Here is a 26,106-nt window from a genome sequence, read left to right on the forward strand (position 1 = left end):
AGGACGTCACGGAAATGGCGCCGTGAGAAGCGCGTCCGACAGATCTCCCCAAAATCACAACAAATTTATCAACTAGAAACAGGAAAATTTATCTTTGGAGCAAACTGAAAGCAAAAGGACTGTTATCGCTCGAATCTGAGAGACGAGGGTGTGGAGGAAGCTACCGCAGGGACGTTCATTCAAGCCGCGAGAAAGTTCGCTTGTGGTAAGTCATCCCGCACTCGGAAGCCGCCGCCAGCCGCCGCCGCCACCGCCAGCCGCCGCCGCCGCCGCCAGCGGCCGCGGACAGTGCCCGGGTCGGTTGCAGAACGAGCGGCGAGCAGCTGCTGGCGCGCTCCCGGTCTGGTTGCAGACCGAGCATTGCAGACCGAGCACCGCTAACGTTCCCAGCGGCCCGCGCACGGGGAGCGGGAGAGGCCCCAGGGCGGTATTCCCTACTTGGGAGATTCTCTCCGCGGGCGGGGCACCTCACCCAGCCATTCAAGCTAACAATCAAGCGTTGGGGGAGGGGCGCGCGCAGGCAGCCTGAAATACCTTCGGGAGCACAGCTGCGACCCAACTACTAAAATTAACTTAACCCGTGAAATCTGCGCACCCTCGGTTCTAATTGATAAGATCTCTCTCAGTTCACCGACCCAAGACAAGAGGCGTGATATTTTTTGGTGCCTCTCGCTAAAGGGGCGGGGGCAACTTCTGATTGATAGAGCCTCCATATTCAGGGATAAACGCTAACAAGAACGACTTGGCAGATAATAAGATCTATACCAAACTAGTCGCAAGCAGAGACTAGTGCCTCTTCTTACCGGCCAAAACAGGCTACAAAGTGTGGAAAGCCTGGGTTGAGAGGTCCAACGGAATGCTAGGCACTGAACAATCACCTTGACAACAATTGACTCCCACCCCCGCCTGATTACACTGGAGGCCCTGACTGTCAGAGCCCTTCCCAGAGCCTTGCACTGAGTGGGGATAGAGTGGGGATTTCCCAGCTCTTTGAGCCTCTTACTCCCCAGGCAGAAGCAGTGGCAGCCTTGTGGCTGGATCGCCAGGCTGCTGGTTCGGGAGGGGGGGACTGGGAGAGAGAATCCACGAAGGCGAACTCTCTCGTCGTTAGACCCTGCAGACGCCGGCAGGCCTTGATTATCAGCAAGACTAAAGCCAATTGTGTGACATTGCCGTAGAACCCCATCAACTGCAAGTCCCTGCCTGGGTGTGGCGCAGGGGCAGGGCCTGGGGTGCAGAGTCGCCGACCGGGAAGAGGGAGAGAGGAGAAGGAGGAAGAGGTTGACATCTCAAAATCAGGAAAAATCCACAGACTTTGCAGCTTGTTCCACTGTTTTTTTTTTTGTTGTTGTTGTTGTTTGTTCCTTCTATCTTATTGTCTTTATTTCCTCCACCTCAGTCCTTCTATTCTCTGCCCATCTTATGCTTCCCTTTTCTTGAACTACACTACCCATAAGTGTTACATTTTATTTCTCTTCTTCATCCTCACCCTCCTTTGGGGTTATACTCCAGGACACTTAATTCTCACTCTCTCCTCTTTTGTTTTTTTTTGCCTTATTTTGTTTTTTTCTCTTGCTATCTTATTTCTTCCTTCGTTTTTCTCTTTTTCTTATTTTTCCCTTTATATTCGTTTTTTCTTTTCTCGTTTTACTTTCCTCCCATTTAATCCTCAATCACGAACAAATTAGTTAATTTGGGACTCAAGGTTTTTTTTTTTTGGCTTTGTTTTTCTTTTTCGGTTTTGTTTTTGTTTTTTTCTGGTTGGTTTGTTTTTGTGGCATTTTGGGTCCTCCCAACCCAAGGTCTCCATTGTATTTGGTCTTTGCTCCACTTAATACAACGTATTTTTACTTATTATTTTTATTTTTTCTTCTTTATTATTCCTTTTTTTGTCCTTTTTTCTGGTTCCCTCTTCTCCCTCTCATTATATCTCTTGGTTGACCGTCACCCGCAGGCAGATCAACTTATGCTTGTCTAAGATTTTCTTCCTTTTTTTATTTTTAATTTTTTTTTTTTAATTTTTTTTTTTTTTTTTTTTTTGCCCCCTTGAACTCTTCACCGCAAACCAGGCCCTCCATTATAGGCACGATATTTCCCTGAGGAGGGGAGAGGAGGGAAGGGGAACAAAGAAAAAAAAAGGGGGAAACAATAAATTATTACTGCTTTTTTTGTGGGGTGTTTTACCCTCTGGTTTTTTTGTTTGTTTGTTTTTTGTTTTTTGTTTGTTTGTTTTTTGTTTTTGTTTTTGTTTTTGTTTTTTGTTTTTTACTTTTTACTCCTTATTAATTCTAATTAGTGCTATCAACAAGACCACCACCAGATGCCAATAAGAAAGAGGAAATCGAATATTATGGATACAAAAGAAAGAGAGGTAACACAAATAGATGTGGAAAAATCTATGGAGAAAAGACTTAACATATTGGAAGCCTTGGAGCTAAATGACAGAGAATTTAAAATAGAAATCTTAAAAATACTCAGAGATATACAAGAAAACACGGAAAGGCAATATAGGGAGATCAGAAAACAACTCAATGAACACAAAGAATATATTACCAAGGAAATTGAAACTATAAAAACAAATCAAACAGAAATGAAAAACTCAATTCACGAGCTGAAAAACGAGGTAACAAGCTTAGCTAGCAGAACAACCCAGATTGAAGATAGGATTAGTGAAATAGAAGACAAACAACTTGAGGCACAACAGAGAGAAGAAGAAAGAGACTCAAAAATAATAAAAAACGAGAAAGCCCTACAGGAATTATCTGACTCCATCAGAAAGAATAACATAAGAATAATAGGTATATCAGAGGGAGAAGAGAAAGAAAATGGAATGGAGAATATACTCAAACAAATAATAGACGAGAACTTCCCAAGCCTGTGGAAAGAACTAAAGCCTCAAATTCAAGAAGCAAACAGAACACCGAGTTTTCTTAACCCCAACAAACCCACTCCAAGGCACATCATAATAAAGATGACACAAACCAATGACAAAGAAAAAATTCTCAAGGCAGCCAGGGAAAAGAAGAGTACAACATATAAAGGAAGGCCTATTAGATTATCATCAGATTTCTCAGCAGAAACTCTACAAGCTAGAAGAGAGTGGACCCCAATATTTAAAGCCCTGAAAGAGAGGAACTTTCAGCCAAGAATACTATACCCATCAAAGCTATCCTTCAAGTATGAAGGAGATATAAAAACATTCACAAATACAGAAAAGATGAGAGAATTTATCACGAGAAAGCCCCCACTCCAGGAAATACTAAAGGGGGTTTTCCAACCAGATTCAAAGAACAAAAGAAAACAACACCACAAGTAACAGCTCCACCAAGAACACAATAAAACCAAACTTAAACTGTGACAACAAAGGAAAAAAAAAAGGGGGGAGAGAATGGAGATTAACAGTAGCAAAGGACGATGAAGTGCAGAAATACTTATAAGATAGGGTACTACAATGAATATGGTAGGTACCCTTTTCATTACTTAATGGTAACCACCCTAGAAAAAGCCACCACAAAAACACATGACTTAAAAAAGGTAGCAACAGAGGAAAGAAGTATGGAACACAAACAAACAGAAACAAATGATAGAAAAACAAAAGAGAAGAATCAAACTAGATACAAAACTAACAGAAAGCAATTTATAAAATGGCAGTAGGGAACCCACAAGTGTCAATAATTACACTAAATGTAAATGGATTAAACTTACCAATAAAAAGACACAGAGTAGCAGAATGGATTAAAAAAGAAAATCCAACTATATGCTGCCTACAAGAAACACATCTAAGCAACAAGGATAAAAACAAATTCAAAGTGAAAGGCTGGAAAACAATACTCCAAGCAAACAACACCCAAAAAAAAGCAGGTGTAGCAATACTCATATCTGATAATGCTGACTACAAGATAGAAAAAGTACTCAGAGACAAAAATGGTCACTTCATAATGATTAAGGGGACACTGAATCAAGAAGACATAACAATCCTTAATATATATGCACCAAACCAAGGAGCACCAAAATATATAAGACAGCTACTTATTGACCTTAAAACAAAAACTAACAAAAATACAATCATACTTGGAGACCTCAATACTCCGCTGACGGCTCTAGATCGGTCATCCAAACAGAGAATCAATAAAGATATAGTGGCCTTGAACGAAATACTAGAACACCTGGATATGATAGACATCTACAGGACACTTCATCCCAAAGCGACAGAGTATACATTTTTCTCTAGTGTACATGGAACATTCTCAAGAATTGACCATATGTTGGGCCACAAAGACAATATCAGCAAATTTAGAAAAATTGAAATTGTACCAAGCATATTTTCTGATCATAAAGCCTTGAAACTAGAATTCAACTGCAAAAAAGAGGGGGAAAAACCCACAAAAATGTGGAAACTAAACAACATACTTCTAAAAAATGAATGGGTCAAAGAAGAAATAAGCGCAGAGATCAAAAGATACATACAGACAAATGAAAATGAAAATACGACATATCAGAATCTCTGGGATGCTGCAAAAGCAGTAATAAGAGGAAAGTTCATATCACTTCAGGCCTATATGAACAAACAAGAGAGAGCCGAAGTAAACCACTTAACTTCACACCTTAAGGAACTAGAAAAAGAAGAACAAAGACAACCCAAAACCAGCCGAAGAAAGGAGATAATAAAAATCAGAGCAGAAATAAATGAAATAGAGAACTGAAAAACTATAGAAAAAATCAATAAAACAAGGAGCTGGTTCTTTGAAAAGATCAACAAAATTGACAAACCCTTGGCAAGACTCACCAAGGAAAAAAGGCACAGGACTCAAATAAATAAAATCCAAAATGAAAGAGGAGAGATCACCACAGACATCATAGATATACAAAGAATTATTGTAGAATACTATGAAAAATTATATGCCACCAAATACAACAATCTAGAAGAAATGGATAAATTCCTAGAACAATACAACCTTCCTAGACTGAGTCATGAAGAAGCAGAAAGCCTAAACAGACCAATCAGCAGGGAGGAAATAGAAAAAACTATTAAAAACCTCCCCAAAAATAAAAGTCCAGGCCCAGACGGTTATACTAGTGAATTCTATCAAACATTCAAAGAAGACTTGGTTCCTATTCTACTCAAAGTCTTCCAAAAAATTGAAGAAGAAGCAATACTTCCAAACACATTTTATGAGGCCAACATAACCCTCATACCAAAACCTGGCAAGGATGGCACAAAGAAAGAAAACTACAGACCAATATCTCTAATGAATACAGATGCTAAAATTCTAAACAAAATACTGGCAAACCGAATACAACAACATATTAAAAAAATAATACATCATGATCAAGTGGGATTCATCCCAGAATCTCAAGGATGGTTCAACATACGCAAAACGGTTAACGTAATACACCATATCAACAAAACAAAGAACAAAAACCATATGATCTTATCAATAGATGCAGAAAAGGCTTTTGATAAAATACAACACAATTTTATGTTTAAGACTCTCAACAAAATGGGTATAGAAGGAAAATATCTCAACATGATAAAGGCCATATATGATAAACCATCAGCCAACATCATTTTAAATGGCATAAAACTGAGGACTTTCTTCCTTAAATCAGGAACAAGACAGGGTTGTCCACTCTCTCCACTCTTATTTAATGTGGTGCTAGAAGTTCTGGCCAGAGCAATCAGACAAGACAAAGAAATAAAAGGCATCCATATTGGAAAAGAAGAAGTAAAGGTATCACTTTTTGCTGATGATATGATCCTATACATCGAAAACCCGAAGGACTCCACAAAAAGATTATTAGAAACAATAAACCAATACAGTAAGGTCGCAGGATACAAAATTAACATACAGAAGTCCATAGCCTTTCTCTATGCCAACAATGAAATATTAGAAAACGAACTCAAAAAAATAATCCCCTTCACGATTGCAACAAAAAAAATAAAATACCTAGGAATAAACATAACAAAGAATGTAAAGGACCTATATAATGAAAATTACAAAGCATTGTTAAGAGAAATCGAAAAAGATACAATGAGATGGAAAAATATTCCTTGTTCTTGGATAGGAAGAATAAATATAATCAAAATGGCCATATTACCCAAAGCAATATACAAATTTAATGCAATTCCCATCAAAATCCCTATGGGATTTTTTAAAGAAATGGAACAAAAAATCATCAGATTTATATGGAACTATAAAAAACCCCGAATAGCCAAAACAATCCTAAGGAAAAAGAATGAAGCTGGGGGCATTACAATACCTGACTTTAAACTATATTATAGGGCCACAATAATCAAAACAGCATGGTATTGGCAGAAAAATAGACACTCAGACCAATGGAACAGAATAGAAAGCCCAGAAATAAAACCACATATATATGGTCAAATAATCTTTGATAAAGGGGCCAACAACACACAATGGAGAAAAGAAAGCCTATTCAACAAATGGTGTTGGGAAAACTGGAAAGCCACATGCAAAAGAATGAAACTCGACTACAGCCTGTCCCCGTGTACTAAAATTAATTCAAAATGGATCAAAGACCTAAATATAAGACCTGAAACAATAAAGTACATAGAAGAAGACATAGGTACTAAACTCATGGACCTGGGTTTTAAAGAACATTTTATGAACTTGACTCCAATGGCAAGAGAAGTGAAGGCAAAGATAAATGAATGGGACTACATCAGAATAAAAAGTTTTTGCTCAGCAAGAGAAACTGATATAAAAATAAACAGACAGCCAACTAAATGGGAAATGATATTTTCAAACAACAGCTCAGATAAGGGCCTAATTTCCAAAATTTACAAAGAACTCATAAAACTCAACAACAAACAAACAAACAATCCAATAAAAAAATGGGAAGAAGACATGAATAGACACTTCTCCCAGGAAGAGATACAAATGGCCAACAGATATATGAAAAAATGCTCAGCTTCATTAGTTATTAGGGAAATGCAAATCAAAACTACAATGAGATACCACCTCACCCCTGTTAGATTAGCTATGATCAACAAGACGGGTAATAGCAAATGTTGGAGAGGCTGTGGAGAAAAAGGAACCCTCATTCACTGTTGGTGGGACTGTAAAGTAGTACAACCATTATGGAGGAAAGTATGGTGGTTCCTCAAAAAACTGCAAATAGAACTACCTTATGACCCAGCAATCCCTCTACTGGGTATATACCCCAAAACCTCAGAAACATTGATACGTGAAGACACATGTAGCCCCATGTTCATTGTAGCACTGTTCACAGTGGCCAAGACATGGAAACAACCAAAAAGCCCTTCAATAGAAGACTGGATAAAGAAGATGTGGCACATATACACTATGGAATACTACTCAGCCATAAGAAACGATGACATCAGATCATTTACAGCAAAATGGTGAGATCTTGATAACATTATAAGGAGTGAAATAAGTAAATCAGAAAAAAACAAGAACTACATGATTCCATACATTGGTGGAACATAAAAATGAGACTAAGAGACATGGACAAGAGTGTGGTGGTTACCAGGGGTGGGGGGAGGGAGAACAGGGGGAGAGTTAGGGGGAGGGGGAGGGGCACAGAGAACTAGATAGAGGGTGGCGAAGGACAATCTGACTTTGGGCGAGGGGTATGCAACATAATTTAATGACAAAATAACCTAGACATGTTTTCTTTGAATATATGTACCCTGATTTATTAATGTCATCCCATTACCATTAATAAAAATTTATTAAAAAAAAAAAAAAAAGATAAAACAAAACCAATTACCACCAGCAATAGAGTATTTAGCTAACTTAAATATTAAGGTTCTATGGTCAATTATGAAATTTAAAGAAACTGAAACTGTAGATAATTTCTGTTTTACAGAAATATGGGCTGTTGCTAGACAAAGCATGACTATTTCATGTCTGACAACATCAAACAGAAGTGACAATATTTTCATAAGCTTTATCCTGTGAAAGAAGACATTTTCTAAGGTATGCTAAAAGAAACTTATTTTTACAAGTTGTTGCAATACCTACAAAATAAGATACAAAAGAAGGAAAATACATTCTTCCACCCCTAAGCACCACTCCTGATAGTCCCAAAAGGAACTGTTCATTGTCGACTCTTGCAGCCAAATGATACTTCTGATTTTATCACGACTAGAAATTTTGATTTCGTAATGTAGAATAGATAAGCAAATTCTTAATATTTCCTCCAAATTTAACTATCTTAGTGTGTGTGCGTGCACCCAGGCTTACAAAATTTCTTTATCAGAATATGATTACTCCAAAGAAAAGCATTAAGAAGCACTGACAAAAAATGAAAAGAGCAAATAAGCTCTTTTAATATAAAAAATGCATAATTCATTGTCCTAATGATTTAGCTATATCACGAGTCTTAATTGAGTTAAGGGACATCTATCAAAGAACATGTAGTCATCAGCAATATTGTCTAAAAAGTGAACATTCATCAGCAATTATGTCTAGAAAGTATGTTGAATAGCATTTAGTGCTAAAGTAATCTTAAAGTTGGTAGAGTTTAAAACAGATTAAAAACCTGCCACAGTATGATTCTGTGTCAGACACTGCTGCTCTTTCTCCTCAATGCCCCTTCTCCCCTTCTTGCTTGAGTAATCAGCCCCTCACATTTTAGCTGGGTGAAAGGCTAAACACTACTACATGTCCTACCTTCTCTTAAAGTTAGATGTGTCTGTGGAACTAAGTTTTAGTCAGTGAGTTGTGAACTAACACAGACATGCATGACTTCTGGTTTGTGTGCTCCAAACTCAGAAGCAGATTTTCCACACACACACCACCCTCCTATCCCCCCGCCTCATTGGAATACTGGCATGATAAGGGAAAATAAGAACAGTCATCTTAGATCATAAAATGAGAGGCTTTTATGAAATTTGGAAGACAGAGGGTTCTGGGTTCCTGATATTGTCAAGTTGCCAGACCACCCTGACCACTTGCCCAGACATACAAGAGAGGACAAATACTTCTATTTTAATGGTCATTGTGTTTTTGGATTCTCTGTTGCCTTAGAAAATCCCGAATCCTATCTAATAAAGTTCCACCTAACACTTTCCTCAAATATAATTCAGGGGCTCTTGACAACATATTTAATTTACCAGACACCTTTTTTCTAAGGAGTTCAATTCACTTTCAGCAATTTTTCATTTTCTTCATAGCATCTCTGATGTAATATAGTAACAATGTTTTCAGTCTGGCTCAAACCCCAGGCCCAGGGACCGAGGTGCTCACATAAGGCTGCTTTCTACCCTGGAAGAACATCTGGTTCTGCTTCACTACTGCTAGGCAAACTAAATTTCCAGTTTTCAAGAACCAAGAACAAGATTATTTTAACCCATTTTTCAGACAAATTTGTTTTCATTCATAAGTCGTTTCAATTCATCAAAAACAGACTTAATACATAGGGAAAGTGATTTAGATAGCAACTTATGTTTTTCCCTAAAGCTACCCTATGGCACAAATGGTTAACATCCTTCTATTGTACACAATTCACCCACAATAAACACTTCCTGATGTAATAACAATAGGCGTAGATACCTATAGAGTATTTTCACTTCTTTGGAAAGAAAAACACTACAAAACACAAACATTCTGTGCCTCTCTAGTTTCCCTTGGCTCCCCATTTTTCTCTATATACAAGGGGGTAATTATACCTGCCATGAACTATTTCATGCTGCTGGTATGAAGATAAATGAGATAACCTATATATGAAAGCATTTTGTGCTCTTAGGAAGAATAAATGCGCTTAAATCCGAAGATGGTATAATTCTTTATAATGTTTTCCAGGGACTTTATGAACAGCTCCGAAGAGGTCATTACCCACAACAAACTTCTGGCACTGAAGGACCACCTTTCTAAAAAAATTTCATCCCCTGCACCTGACAACACTTTTCCATTAATTGGGGGTAAGTCCAGATGCCGTATGTTCGGTCATCTCCAGCGCTCTAAAAGGATCCAGATTTCTCACTTCAGTTTCTTGCACCAATGAAATGAACAAAAAGCCGTCTAAATCACAGGGGTTTCAGTTGACAGGTTAACAGTGAGACGCATTTCAATCAACTTCAAATGCAAAGCAGATTTGGCAAGAACCAGGGAGGGGATAAGTGGGAAAAGGAAAGCTCAGTGGCAGTCTGACAATCCCCTCCTGTCTGCTGTCTGCTGCAATACATCAGCGACCCCCAAGGACCCTTTCAATCAGCTGAACTCGGCCTCACACTCCGCCAAATGGGGTCCTTTTAGTTGACGTTCCTTAGTTGTGTACAGAAATCTGTTTAAATAGCTAATTTCTACAGAGAATTCAGAAATAAAAATGACTGCAAACAAAAAAGCCAGAATTTTATCAATCCAACTCATAAATTACATACCTTAACCTGATATCCAACACATTAGTGACCCTAGTCAACATCCTGTTTACCCTCATGCCGGGGTGACTAACAGACTTCACTTTTCCGTGAAGTGCCATGAGTCTGTTCCTGACCCATGCTGTGTTAGGAAGTTGCCAAACAAAGAAATCAGCAATGAGAATGCCAGCTGCCTTTGGACCTCACTGTGTGTGTGTGTGTGTGTGTGTGTGTGTGTGTGTGTGTGTGATACAGCTGAGTCAAGTCATCCAGTATCAGATCATCAATTACCTCTGGGCCTAGTGGGGGAACCTCTAACGTCTTGGCAGTCTTCCTGAAGCACAGTTATAGTGATGTAAGGTAATATCAGAGTCTGTGTGAATTGTGAAAGGATCATTCCAGGTCCTGAGTACAGTTCTGTTCTAACTTCTGATGGGCTGTCCGTGAGGGTTCTATCGCTGACAAAACACAATAGAATAGAGCTCAGGGGTTGAATGTCAATTTTCATTGCAATTTCTCAAAAATGCTAATTTTCTATTGCACTGTTTTTCCTAAAACAAATGTTAGTGAGAAAATAACAGCTTATCTGTTTAGATAATGGGGAAGAAAAGAGAAATAACAGACTACTTAATGTTTTGAAATAAGCACTAAACATTGCCCCATAATTCAAGATTTGTCCTAATTTTATTCACACTCAGTGATTACTAGCCATACTTCCTATTGCTAATTAAAGAATATTCCAAATATTTTAAAAATTTGAAACAAAGAAAGTGAATACTTGATTTACAATTTATCCAAATAGACAAGTAAAGTTATTTTTTAGAGTTATGTTTTACAGATCAGTCCTAACTGCACAATGCTTACCAATAACAATAGCAGAGTACGCTCTATTAAAGAATTGCTTTTCAATGTGACACCAGTTGCTATGACATTCTTAAACCCCTTCCAAAATCATGGAAAGTCCTTGCTTAGGTCTAAATCAGGCCCACTGTAATCACCACTTTTTCCAGTGATCATAAATTAGATGTTTTTCAGCTTAAAAGAACCTTATACAAAGAGACACTCAAGTATACCCTTTCTATGTGCCCTCAGCTAATCACCATGCCATCATATGAGAATCATATTACTAGAATAGCTAAAACATAACAACTCTGAAGTGAACCGTTTTTTATTATTTACCACACATCAGTCAATCTGGCACAACTGCTTTGACTGGAGAAATGAATTCTTCCAGCTCTTATTAGCTCTCATGCTCCTGAACATGGACAATCCACTATGCCAAAAATAATAAAATCAGTTGGCATTCTATGTTCTTTTAGTATATGTGCATTCATTCAACAAACATGGGGCATAGAAGAGGGTAAATGAAGGATAAATGGTGATGGAAGAAAATAACTTTGGGTGGTGAATACACAATACAATATCCAGACGATATACATATTATAGAATTGTACACACCTAAAACCTACTTTTATTAACCAATGTCACCCCAATTTAATTCAATAAAAAATTGTAAAGAAAAACATATACTAAGACATTTCTTTTTAGCAGACACTGTTCCAGATCTTGAGTTGTGCCCTTTATCTCACTCTACCCAGCAGGACTTGCAGACCCTTGCAGACAAAAAAAATTTCCAAGAAGGAACAGACTAGTCAATGAAAAACTTACATTTCTGGATCTCATTCATGTAGTTTAAAAACAGGACTTTCTTTCAAATGGTCATTCTTATAGTGATTTTAAGATTTAAAATATTCCAATACTCTGTTATATAAAAAGGCTTAATTTTATTGAAGACACTACAAAGAATCATATTATGAAAAAATGTACTAACTCAAATATTTCTGTCTCCATTTTGCAGAGAAAACACCCATGTGCATGAGTCTGAATAGCTTTCCTTCGTACCACATTGGACTTCCTTAACACTAAGCTATGGACATGACAGGACCATCTCACATGGGAGACAAGGTGCCCTAAGCAGGATCATTTTCCTCTCCGTCTTTTCTATGCTCACGCACACAAACCAGACTATTTCTTACACTTTTCTACCTCCTTTCTTAGCAGTGTCCTGAGAAAACAGGTGATACAGAATAAACAGTAGTTAACCAAATGAAATATTTTATTATTACACCATTGGTTAAATTCCGTCAATATATCTTCCATTTCTATGATAAAGAATGTTAAATAGAGGCATCTTCTTTGCAGATTCAATTTCACTAGGTATCTGTTGTTAAAGTATAATGAGTTGTTATTAATATTTTCAAGTAAATTTAACAGTCTAAGAGAGTTCTATGTAACAAAAAATGACCAGAAAACAATGGGTGTGTGCTGTACCATACATATTCAGAATAATATAGTATTCCTGTTTCCAAAAGCAGGTGAAGCTAATGATGTAACAATATTGAGTGGTAAAGACTTTATTTTTGTTGTTATACCAAATAGCTGATAGGAGATTATGCAAAAAAATAAATAAAAAAAGATCCTGATACGTTCATATTTGACTGGATAACCCAATGAACTCCTATAGGGATAAAAATCACAACCAAAATGAAAAGAATACTTTACTCAATTAAAATAATGGCAACAGATCCTGGCCAGTTGACTCAGTGGTAGAACATTGGCCCAACATGTGGAAGTCCTGAGTTTGATTCCCCATCAGGGCACACAGGAGAAGCAACCATCTGCTTCTATGCCTCTCCCCTTTCCCCTTCTCGCGCTCTGGCTCTCTTTCCCTCCCACAGCCAGCGCTCAAATCCTTCGAGCAAGCTGATCCCAAGTGCTGAGGATGGCTCCATGGCCTTGCCTCAGGAACTAAAATAGCTCCGCTGCCCAAACAGTGGCCTCAGATGGGCAGAGCCTCACCCCATAGGGCACTTGCCCGGTGGATCCCAGGCAGGACATATGAGGGAGTCTGTCTGTCTGCCTCCCTGCCTCTCACTAAGTAAATAAATAAATGCAACATTAAAATGTAAAATAAAACAGAAAATATTAACTGATAAGCTCTACTTCTTTCCAGATATGTGGCAGTAAATTTTAATGTCTTTGGGGAAAATATTTCATTTACAGATCCATAAAACAAAAGAGAGATGCTATCAGTAATAACATTAAATTCCCTTTGCATTCTTTCAACAATTTTTTTTTAATTCAGTGAGAGGAGGAGAAACAGAGACAGACTCCTGCATGCTTCTCGACCGATATCCACCCAGCAAACCCACTAAGGGGTGATACTCTGCCCATATGGGGTATTACTGCTCAATTGCTCAGCAACTGAGCTCTTAGTGCCTGAGGCAGAGGGCATGGAGCCATTCTCAGCAATGAGAACCAATTCACTTCAATAGAGCCATCGCTGCAGGAAAGGAAAAGAGAGAGACAGAGAGAGAAGAGAGGCAGAGGGGTGAAGAAGAGATGGGTGCTTCTCCTGTGTGCCCTGAGAATCAAACCTGGGACATCCAAACGCCCAGCCTATGTTATACCACTGAGCTAACTGGCCAGCACCTCAACAATCTTTGATAAATAAAGCACAATTATTCTCTTTGCAATACAAAATAAGAGTATTTTTATTCACTGTATCTATCTCCCTATAAAGATTATATGATGTTCTCACCCTTTATTAAAACATCACTTTAAGAGCTAAAAGGCTCCTAATAGTATAATCATAAAACAAAAACAAATAAAACCTGGAAGTAACATATCATGGTCGTTAGAAAACTCCATTTCATTTTGAACAGTCATATTTTATACTGAAATTTTCACAATTTAATAAAAAGGTTTACAGTCTGAGTGTCTCTGTTCTTTCCACTAAGGGGGTCTTCATTTGCTTAAAAATTTTAAATTCACTCTGTTCCAAAAGAAATCATAGTCTAACTACATTCAAATAGTAGCTCTTTTGTCTAGGTTTTTGCACAGCCTACAAAACACTGCAAAATGAAGTCCAGCTATAAGATACCTAGATGACAAACAAGTTGAAGCAGCATAATTCAACAGGAAAAACTGAAATATGACTTTATTTTGTCTTCCACTGTCTCTTTAGAATTTAGACAGTGGGACAAGGTCTTCTTCTGCTCTGAGTGGAAACACAATCATGACCTTTTTGATGGCTCTTAAGTAATAAAAATGCTGGCCCTGGCTCGTTGACTCAGTGGTAGAGGGTTGGCCTGGTGTGTGGACGTCCTGGGTTTGATCCAGTCGGGGCACACAGGAGAAGCAACCATCTGCTTCTCTTCCCCTCCCCCAACCCTTTCTCTTACTCTTCCCCTTCCATAGCCATGGCTCAATTGGTTCAAGTGCATCAGCCCCAGGTGCTGAGGATGGCTCCATGGAGTATCTGCCTCAGGCACTAAAAATAGCTCAGTTGTGAGCATGGCCCCAGATGGGGGTTGCCAGGTGAATCCCAGTCAAGGCACATACAGGAGTCTGTCTCTCTATCTCTCTTTCTCTCACTTGGAAAAAGAAGAAGAAAAAAAATAGTAATAAAAATGCCTATATTTTCTTTAAGTTGAAAAAATTTTCAATCTGATACCTAGAGAGTCAGCCTCACATTATAAGTAAGGCTGCCATCACTCCATACTCCAGTTGTTTTGCTTATCCCTAGATAAATCCTACCTCCTGGGAAAGGGATGTGTGGGACTTCTCTCTTTCTAGATCACCCCTTGTCCTGCTTTCTAGCTGCTCATTCTGACCCTTCCAGGATGGTGGTTCAGTTGAAAATGGGTGACTAAAACTTGGGAGAAAGAAGAGGTATGGGTAGCAGAATATTATTTAATTGGCATTGGCATAAGTTGGGTTTATGGCCCACTCTATAAACCGAGAAGATGTTTTAAAGTTCTTCCTTTTGCAGGGTGTTTATGGGGGTTTTTGGAGACACTCCCATTGCTGGGGGCCAGGTTCCTGACTCTGCCAAACATATTTATAATCTGACTGTTTTATCTCTTGCCAAGCTCTAAGGAACCCAAGGATCCAACTGGAGTGTCTACCTGCAATAGTCTGTTTAACATCTCAGGCAACCATGTTGAATAATGCCTAACGTTGTTTCACAATAGCATGCAATCTGACCTGAGGAATTTTATAGTAAAAAGAATATGGGCTTTCATAGCCAAAAGACCAACCAGCATTTTGAATCTCAGACCCTTTATATCCTGATTGTTTGCCCTTAAAAGAGATTAATTAACCTCTCTGAGGCTGTTTCCTTTAGTCTATAAAGTAATACACAAATTTTAATGTTTTTAATGAAAATTCTCTAGTCATGACTCATAGAAAGGCAATAATTGGGAGGCCTATTTAAAGAATAAGAATGGTTTTCTGGTTATCTAGTGCTCCATAACAAACCATGTATAAACTTTGTGACTTTAAAATAGTAACTTTTTATTTTCTCTTATGATCTAGAGACTTGGCTTGTTAGTTCTCTTATGCAGTTACTAATGAGGCTTGGAATACAGTCATTTGAAGGCTTGACTGGGTTGGACATCTAAGATGGTTCACTCGCTAGGCTGCCAGCTCATGCTATTTATCTAGTGTTCAGGTGGGCTGGCACCATAGCACCTACACACAGATCCTCTACACTGCTTGGCATTCCCACAACATAGAAGCTGAGTCCCAAAAGAAAGCATTCCCAGAGCCAATGTTCTGAAAGCCATAAGGAAGCCTTCATTGACTCCAGCCTCAGCGGTCCCACAACATCACTTGTGCTACATTCTGTTGATGAAAGCCAGCCTCAGTTAAAGGGGGAAGAGGGTGATTAGACTCCACTTCCTCAAATGAGCAGAATGCTCATCCCAGGAAGAAGGAACTGTTTGTGGACTATCTATCTAATGAATAGAAAGGAAAGTGGGAAACTGAAGAAGGAAGAAAAAGCAGTACTCCAGAGTTCCCTACAATGAGGCGCAGAGGCCTGGGCACATAAGGATACAATATAACTCCTTAACTTTTGATCTTTTACTCTTTTATTTCAATTTTTTATAAAGTGAATAAAATATCTGTACTCTGGGGCATAAATGGTGCATGCTCAAAAAATTTCATTAATAGACATATAGGTAAGAATTATCTGTCCTCTGCTGCAGAAATGATACAGTATGATAGTTATTGACATAAATCTCTACTTAAGTACATTCTTCACCACATAAATAAAAGAAATATTTTCTTTTTATAAGTAATTATAGAAATGCATAATCAAAAACTTTTTGAGACCACTGACAACGAGCGACATGTTTCTGCCCAGGAACAGCGATGACTTTAAGTTTACTGCAGGGGATACATGTGCTGTGTATACCTTGAAACAGAAAAATATTAAAAAAAGATAGAGTGACTTTCCATAATGCTAGCTGTCAAATCATGATGTCTGTTGACTTCATTCTCTTATTTTGGGGCATGACTGACAGAGTCTAATCTAAGATTACTTCAGTGGCCAAGTGCCTCTTATTTTTACTGAGACAATGATAGTCTTCTCTACTGGCTATCAGAAATGTTTAAAGTAGATTTTTGACAGCTTCAAATTATTTGACCTATCTCCAATTAAAGGGTGAAGCCTATGTTCTCTCCATTTAAATCTAAGTGGGCTCTGTCCAACTGACCAATGAGTCCATTTCCAGACCCATGCCCAGAGTCGCTATTTCTTGTCTTCTAAAATACTTGCTCTTGGAATCTGGCTGCCATGCCATTGAGGAAGCCCAAACAGCCCAATGGAGAGGCCCATGCAGAAAGGAACTGAGAACCCTGGTCAACAACCCCAGTTTAATTCCAAGCCAACCGACAGCACCAACTTGCCAGTCATGTGAGTGAGTCATCTTAGAAATAGACCCTGAAGCCCCAGCTGAGCTATCCCAGCTCATTCCACATGGAACAAAGACAAGCTCCATCTAAATTACAGATCTGTGAACAAATCAAATGATTGTTACTATTTTGGGGATGGCTTATTATACAAAAATATAGTATCAGAACAATGGCTTACCCTTAGCTGTCCAAATTGTAAACTTACTTTAATACTACCTTTGTTCCCCAATAAATTAAACATAATGAGTTTCCTCTAACACGAGAACTTACCATCTTATTTTATGACAAGTAATAGTAATACAAAAGAATTCTACTAACACTCTGTCATGTAAATAGGAAAAATAGTGTCCTCTGCACAATAACCTTCATCCCTGAAAATGATCTTATTGTTACACATCAGAAGCTGGTGTTCCATGGTCCTGATGGATTAAGACTCAAGCCATTCTTGATCTTTTTCCTGGATTCTCTCTCTGTAATCAATGACATATTGGTGAGATCACTGATCTGTGATTAAAGAGACAGTGTACAGTCATGAAAGAAAATAAAACTTCAGACTCACAGAAGCCAAATATGTTCTGTGGGCCTCACAAATGGTCCATTTTAACCAAACTAATCCCAAGCCAAAAAAAAAAAAAGTAACCGCAAAATGTACTGAAATTTTCATATCAATTGATCTCTTTCATACAATAACATTAAAATAAGATTCTATTGTAACAAGACAAAAAAAAACCAAAGGGAATATAAATAGTATTTTTCCTCTGACTTTATAATTAATATTTTATATACATAGTCTATAGGAAACAGGAAGAATCCATGAAATAAATTTACACTGGACCCTTTAAATTAAAATCAATTTAAAAAATGCATGCATACACACACACACACACACACACACACACACACATCTAGCAAAAAAAAAATTTACACTGTTTGTGCATAAGACCAGTAAGACTAAGAAAAGTTCTAGATTACCAGCTTTGTTAGAAAAACAAATAAACAGTAGTTCTTCTATTATTAAAATGTATATATTTTATTTCCTAACAACAAGACTTTGACAGTTTCAGCTTGGATATAAAAAAAAAAAATCTGTAAAAGAAGTTACACCTTGGAAAAGGGCCAAGTGGAGGAAAAAAGTATCAACATGAGATAAAACACACCACAAAAGGGGAGCAAGGACGCATCTATCCTCAGCTTCAGTAAACCTGGAGAGCATCAGAACTGGTCACAGTTTGTCTATCAAAAGTGTCAAATAGAAAAACCTTCCTGAGACCTTAGTGAATGCCACGGCTACCCTTCCTTCGTAGCCCGGCTGCCACAGCACTGGTGGAAAGGGTCTTGTCAGGCTCCATTCTGGTTTAATCTGGTTTTCAGACTACTAACAGATGCATTCCATAATTTTTGTTTTAACATGATATACAAGAAAATCTAAATGTACAATCTGCCTGTGTGTCTGCAGATTTTTTTCCTTAGCTTGATGCATTGCCTTTTGATGAACATTTAGCTCAGCAAATTTTATTTCTGTATACTACGAAATTTTATAGTTCTAAAAGAGCTTTTAAATCCTTTGGCAGAGATTCATTCATCTTAGTAAAACAATAGCTGGCAGATATACACAGTCTACAGGAAATCAGGGTAACAACTTGGGTCATTTTTTAGGTAAGCTATTCAGCAAACTTTGATTTGTCTTCCACAAATTGAAGATTTGTTTTCTTAAATGAAAGTACATGATTTCTTCTTATTTTATATTCTAAAAGTCAATAAACAAATCATCAAATAAAATATGGTTCATACCAGCTTTCATAATTCACATCTGGACTGTGTAGCTCACAATAATATTTCCCACCATAATATTTCTGTAAAAATAACTCTAAAACATGTTAAACCACAGAAAATAATACAGCTTATCTAGGGTCAGCCATCAACAATCACACTAAAAATATTTTTACTTCCTTATAATTCTGATACGTGATATTAAGTCAATTAACTATGAGTATTTACAAAATGTCTTTTAAATATCTAACAAAATTATATTTAATTCATTTGTCTAGCAGAAAATATATAAGTAAAGTCAGATTCAAATAAACTCTTCTGCACATGCAGATCAGCTTCTGATTATCCAAGAATGGTTTCTGTATTATATCAAAATTTTGAGAGAAAGCCTTAAAAATATAATCCCATGAAGGCAGAAGTTGCTTTTCTCTTGCTTATTGTTTTGCATTTCCTGCACCTAGCAAAGTGCTGGGCACCCAGAATGCACTTAGCACATATAGTTAAGTGACTACATCAAGAAGTAATCCTCAAAACCATCTTTTCTACTTTCTAAAATCAAATCAGTATTTGTACCACTCCTCTGACTTAAAAAACTATTTCTAGAAATATCTTTTTTAATATATTACATGAATAGGTTAACACAATGGACCATTGATAAACAGCATTGCATTAAGATGTATTTGTTTAGCCGCACAGATAGCTGGCACTGACTAGCCTGCCTGAAATATAGCTCCAAAACATGTCACGCCGATAGATCCCTCTAGTCTCTTGATCATCTTTCTATGAATTTTATATCTTTTTAACAGTTATTATCAAAGGTGTTTTATATAGTTAATGTCTTGATTGCCTATCAACCCTTAATAGAATGTAAGTGCACGAGGCAAGGGTTTTAATTCACTCTACCATGTACTTCCAGGGCCCACAGCAGTGCCTGGGCATGCAACAGATTTCTTTGTTTGGATGGATAAATGGATGGATGGATGGATGGAAGGAACAACAGATCCAAAGATAACAGTAAATAACTCAGTAGGCCACCACAGTAGAGTTAAAGAAATTAGAGAAAATACATTGGTGTTATGGGTTAAATTGTGTCTCCCCCCCAAAAATGTTGAAGTTCTAATCACTGGTACCTATGAATGCGGCCTTATTTGGAAATGGAGTATTTGAAAAACAATCAAGTTAAAATTGGTCATTCTGGATTATAGTAAGCCCTAATCTAATATGAAAATTGTCTTTATAGAAAGAAGAAAAGAGACACAGATACACAGAGAGGAAAAATAGCCATGTAAAAATGGAGGCAGAGACTGAAGTTTTACTGTCACAAGCCAAGGAACACCTAGGGCCAAAAGTTGGAAGAGAAAAGGAAGAATCCTTCTCTTGGGACTTCAGAGGGTGAATGGTCTGCCAACATCTTGATTTCCTATTCTAGACTCAAGAATGAGAGAATAAATTTCTGTTGTTTTAAGCCACACAGTCTATGCTATTTTGTTACAACAAATCTAAGAAACAAATACAATTGGCTACAGTAGGGAAGAAAGGAGTGAAGAAAGAAAAATAGAAGATACTATAGACAAACTTTAAATACCTAAAACATTTACCTATATATTTAATCAAAGCTGGTTATAAAACAACTAATGCAAAATTTACCAGGAGTTCTAAAAAGTCTAAAGATATAAAATCAATATACAAAAGTCTACTGCTTGACTATACGTCAACAACAAAAATTCAGAACATGAACTGAAAAAAATTATTTTACAATTGCAACAAAAAAATAAAATGAAATACCTAGGAATAAACTTAACAAAGGATGTGAAGGATCTATAAACTGAAAACTACAAAGTATTATTAAAAGAAATTGAAAAAGACAAAATGAAGTAAAAATATATTCCATGTTCATGGATCAGAAGAATCAACATAATTAAAATGGCCAGATTACCAAAAGCAACAGACAAATTGAATGCAATTCCCATAGAATCCAAATGTTATTTTGAAATAGAACAAAAAAATCACCAGATTTCTATGAAATCATAAAAGACCTCAAATATCCAAAGCAATCCTGAGAACAAAGAATGAAACTGGGGGTATCACACTACCTGACTTCAAATTATACTACTGAGCCACAATAATCAAAACATGGTATTGGCAGAAAAAAACACCATAGAGGCCAATGGAACAGAATTGAGAGCCCAGAAATAAAACCACATATGGATAAATAATCTTTGACAAAGAAATTAAAAATAAACAATGGGGGGGGGGGAGGCCTCTTCAATAAATGGTACTGGTAAAACTGGAAAGCCACATACAAAAGAATGAAACTGGACTACAGTTTGTCCCCCTGCATAAAAATTAATTCAAAATAGATCAAAGACCTAAATATAAGATCTGAAACAATAAATTACATAGAAGAAAACCTAAGTACTAAACTTAAGAACCTTGGCTGAAGAGAACAATTTATGAATTTGACCCCAAAGGCAAGGGAAGTAAAGGTAAAAATAAATGAATGGGACTATACCAAACTAAAAAGCTTCTGCACAGTTAAAGAAACTGACAACAAAACAAAAATGCAGCCAACCAAATGGGAGATGATACAAACAACAGCTCCAATAAGGAGTTAATATTAAAAATATATAAAGAACTCATAAAGCTCAGCAACAAACAAGCAAACAATCAAATTTAAAAATGGGAGGTCCTGGCTGATTGGCTCAGTGGTAGAGAGCCCAGCATGTAGAAGTCCTGGGTTCAATTCCCAATCAGGGCACACAAGAGAAACACCCATCTGCTTCTCCATTCCTACCCTCTCCCTTTCTTCTCTTTCCACAGTCATGGCTAAAATGGTTCGAGCAAAGTTGGCCTGGGCAACTGAGGATGGCTCCATGGCCTCTCCTCAGGTGCTAAAAAATGGCTTCATTGCTGAGCAACAGAGCAACAGCCCAGACAAACAGAGTATTGCCTGGTAGGGGGCGTGCCAGGTGATCCCAGTCGGGCCACATGCGGGAGTCTGTCTCTGCCTCCCTGCCTCCCACTTAAAAAAAAAAAAAGGCAAGAGGACCTGAACAGACACTTCTCCCAAGAGATATACAAATAGCCAACAGATACATGAAAAGATGCTCATCTTTACTAGCTATTGGAGAAATGCAAATCAAAACTACAATGAGATACCACCTCACGCCTGTTAGATTGGCTGTTATCAACAAGACAGGTAATAACAAGTGTTGGAGAGGCTGTGAATTAAAAGAAGCTCTCATTCACTGCTGGAGGGAATGCAAACTGATACAACTATTATGGAAGAAAGTATGATGGTTCCTCAAAAAGTTAAGACTAGAACTACCACATGACCCAGCAATCCCTTTACCCTCAAAACTCAAAAACACTGGTATACAGAGACACCTGCACCCCCATGTCCATCGCAGCATTATTCACAGTGGTCAAGACATGAAAATAACCAAAGTTATCCTCAACAGAGGATTGGATAAAGATATAGTACATATACACAATTGAATACTACTCAGCCATAAGAAATGATGATGTATTGTCATTTATGACAACATGGATGGACCGTGAGAACATTATGCTAAGTGAAAAACTAAATCAGAAAAAGCTAAGAATTATATTATTTCACACATAGGTGGGATATAAAACTGACACTCATGAAGATAAATAAAACTGTTGTGATTACTAGGGGGTGGGGGGTCAAGCAGAGGGGAGTATGGGGGACAGATATATGGTGATGGAAAATGAGTTGACTTTGGGTGATGGACATGCAACACAATCAGTTCAAATGCCATGGAGATGTTCACCTGAAATCTATGTACTCTTATTGATCAATATCATTCCATTAAATTTAATTTCTAAATTAAAAAGTAAATAAATAAATAAAAGTTTAAAAAAGGACATTCCAAGAGCAACAGGGCAAAATCTAATTTTTACTGTAAATGTTTGCTTAACAAAAGCTTATTTTGGATTCCTAATATCTTTAAAATATATAAATTTATATAAACAGGATAATGTTTTACCTCAGATGACAAAATGTAACTTTTCAGAATGCAGAATCCAATTTTTTATTGCTTTTACTATTATTCTATTAATTTCACTGCTTTGCTATTATGAATTTCCAAAGAAGAGAATCCTAACTTGGAAATATTTTATAATTCATTAAAATTATTTTCAATTAACTCATTAAAAAGTTTTCCCATTTCTTATGGCTAAGTAGTATTCCATAGTATATGTATATGTATCAAAGCTTTTTAATCTATTCATCCACTGACGGACACTTGGGCTGTTTCCAGATCTTCACTATTGTGAACAATGCTGCCATAAACATGGGGGTATATTTCTTCTTTTGGAACAGTGATGACATCGGATCATTTACAATAACATGAATGGACTTTGATAACATTATACTGAGTGGAATAAGTAAATCAGAAAAAACTAAGAACTATATAATTCCATACATAGATGGTACATAAAAATGAGACTCAGAGACATGGACAAGAGTGTGATGGTAACCAGGGCACGGGGTGGGAAGGAGAAAGGAGAGGGAGGGGGTGGGGGGAGGGGAGGGGTACAAAGAAAACCAGATAGAAGGTGACAGAAAACAATTTGACTTTGGGTGAGGGCTATGCAACATAATCAACTGTCAAAATAATCAGGAGAGGCCCTGGCCGGTTGGCTCAGTGGTAGAGCATTGACCTGGCGTGCAGGAGTCCCAGGTTCGATTCCTGGCCAGGGCACACAGGAGAGGTGCCCATCTGCTTCTCCACCCCTCCCCCTCTCCTTCTCCTTCCTCTCTGTCTCTCTCTTCCCCTCCCACAGCCAAGGCTCCATTGGAGCAAAGTTGGCCTGGGAGCTGAGGATGGCTCCATGGCCTCTGCCTCAGGCGCTAGAATGGCTCTGGTTGCAACAGAGCAACGCTCCAGATCGGCAGAGCATTGCCCCTGGTGGGCGTGCCGGGTGGATCCTGGTCGGGCGCATGCGGGAGTCTGTCTGACTGCCTCCCTGTTTCCAACTTCGGAAAAATACAAAAAATAAAAATAAAATAAAAAATCAGAAGATGTTTTCTCTGAACATATATACCCTGATTTATCAATGTCACCCCATTAAAATTAATTTTTTAAAAAATCACACAAAAAAACTTTGCCCAGAGTAATACATTCAAATACTGTATTTCAAACTACTTAGTTGGTAATAATAGTAATAACAATAACAATAGTTGGTTTCTGCTTTCAATTTAAAAAATAAAAAGCTACTGAATATCAATTGTAACAAAATTATTTTAATTAAAAATTTTAAAAAGATAAAGTATACTCTTAAACAGATAAGTCAGGAGTGATTAGCTTTATAAAAAAAGATTCATTTTATAACAATCATCTCTGAGTGGTAAATTCCATTGATGTATTCAAAATTATTCTACTTAACAAAAATATGATTTTTGTCAGGAATATTACTACTATATGTGGTGAAGTAGAAACATGAACTGGATACATATCCAAGCCAGGCCTTTAGCTATTATTGTACCCGTTACACAGATGGAAGAGATCATTGCCATGAGCTCACAAAGAGAAGATCAAGACTGCAATGAAACACTAGAGAACCAAGTTTCTGGGCCCAGTTAGCTCTAGTTAAGGAGGTTCTTGAGCATACTTTTATCACCAGTTTCTTCAAATCCATTGAGGGTATTTGGCAAAATGAAATCAATCAGTTAAATATAGTCCAATATAATCTAATAGTTGTAAGGTATTGCTAAGGGAACAGTTAGTGGAGTGTGCAAATCTTGTTATATTTAGATTTTTTTCACTGATGTCTCTAATAAGAAGTTAACTTACCTTCACATTTCATTTTAATTTTCTCCAAGTCAATCTTAAGTCTGAATATATAATGGAAACTTTATCAATAGTATTAGCATGCCATAACACGAAAGTGTTTAAGGTTAAGTTAGAGGTTGTAATTTATACTATGATCTTGGTAAGCCTAAAAAACACACGGAAAAAAAGCTGAGAGGCTGCAAAGGTGACATTAACATTTTGGCAAGTGAGTCAATCAAACAGATGCGGCTTGTTTTGTAACCTGGGCAGAACCTAGATAAAGCAATGTCTCATAAAAATAAAATTCTGGGGAATAATAGTAAATCTATAATTCAAGTGTACTGGGATTTGTAGAAAGGGCAATAGAGGAATTTCTTTATGTAAGTTTTACTTCTTTTTGGAAACTATACTTGATAGTTAAGTAAATTGTCCTCTGGAAACTATAAAAGTTCTCCTGATCTCAAATTTCATTTTAAGAGAACATTTTTTTATTTAATTTTTATTTATATATTTATTCATTCATTTTAGAGAGGAGAGTGAGACAGAGAGAAAGAGAGAGAGAAAGGGGGGAGGAGCAGGAACCATAAACTCCCATATGTGCCTTGACCAGACAAGTGCAGGGTTTTGAACTGGCAACCTCAGCGTTCCAGGTGTTTTACCCACTGCGCCACCACAGGTCAGGTCTCTTGATCTCAAATTTTATTTTAATATTAGAATTATTCACCTGACCAGGCAGTAACACAGTGGATAGAGTGTCAGACTGGGACGCAGGGGACCCAGGTTCGAAACTCCAAGGTCACCGGCTTGAGTACGAGTTCATCCGGCTTGAATGCGGGCTCATCCAGCTTTAGTGCAGGGTTGCTGGCTTGAGCGTGGGATCACAAACATGACCCCATGGTTGCTGGCTTGAGCCCAAAGGTTGCTGGCTTGAATCCTAAGGTCGCTGGCTTGAGCAAGGGTCACTCGCTCTGTTGTAGCCCTCCTGTCAAGGCACATATGAGAAAGCAGTCAATGAACAACTAAGATGCCATGGGGAAGAACTGATGCTTCTCATATCTCTCTCTTCCTGTCTCTCTGTCCCTATATGTTCCTCTCTCTGACTCTCTCTCTGTCTCTGTCAAAATATATATTATACATATATACATTATTCCATATGTCTCTTTAATTATACAATACATTTTAGCTATTAAAATATCTTTTGATTTTGATCTTAATGGTAGTAAGTTTTAGGTTTTTATTGTTCATTGGAGGTGATTGTTTACTCTTTTTTGTTCATTTTTTTTATGAAATTCAACATCTCAATTATCTAATCCTATACAAGAAACTAGTTTACCCTTCTGTGGTAATTCTTCAATTGCAAAAGCTTGAGACTTTTAGAGTGAGGTTAGGATACAATCCATGTAACTGAGATATTAGAAAATAAGAGTA

At 37.4% G+C, this 26,106-nt stretch overlaps 1 protein-coding gene and 1 pseudogene across 1 annotated transcript in view; one reads left to right on the plus strand and one right to left on the minus strand.

Annotated features, from left to right (window-relative positions):
- COL25A1 (collagen type XXV alpha 1 chain) overlaps positions 1-26,106 on the minus strand; it is a 599,542-nt gene that overhangs the window by 466,243 nt on the left and 107,193 nt on the right. The window lies entirely within an intron of this gene.
- LOC136405574 (small ribosomal subunit protein eS1-like) overlaps positions 1-26,106 on the plus strand; it is a 103,216-nt pseudogene that overhangs the window by 5,290 nt on the left and 71,820 nt on the right.

The sequence above is a fragment of the Saccopteryx leptura genome, chromosome 5, assembly GCF_036850995.1.
Source record: "Saccopteryx leptura isolate mSacLep1 chromosome 5, mSacLep1_pri_phased_curated, whole genome shotgun sequence".
In the NCBI taxonomy this organism is placed as follows: Eukaryota; Metazoa; Chordata; class Mammalia; order Chiroptera; family Emballonuridae; genus Saccopteryx; species Saccopteryx leptura.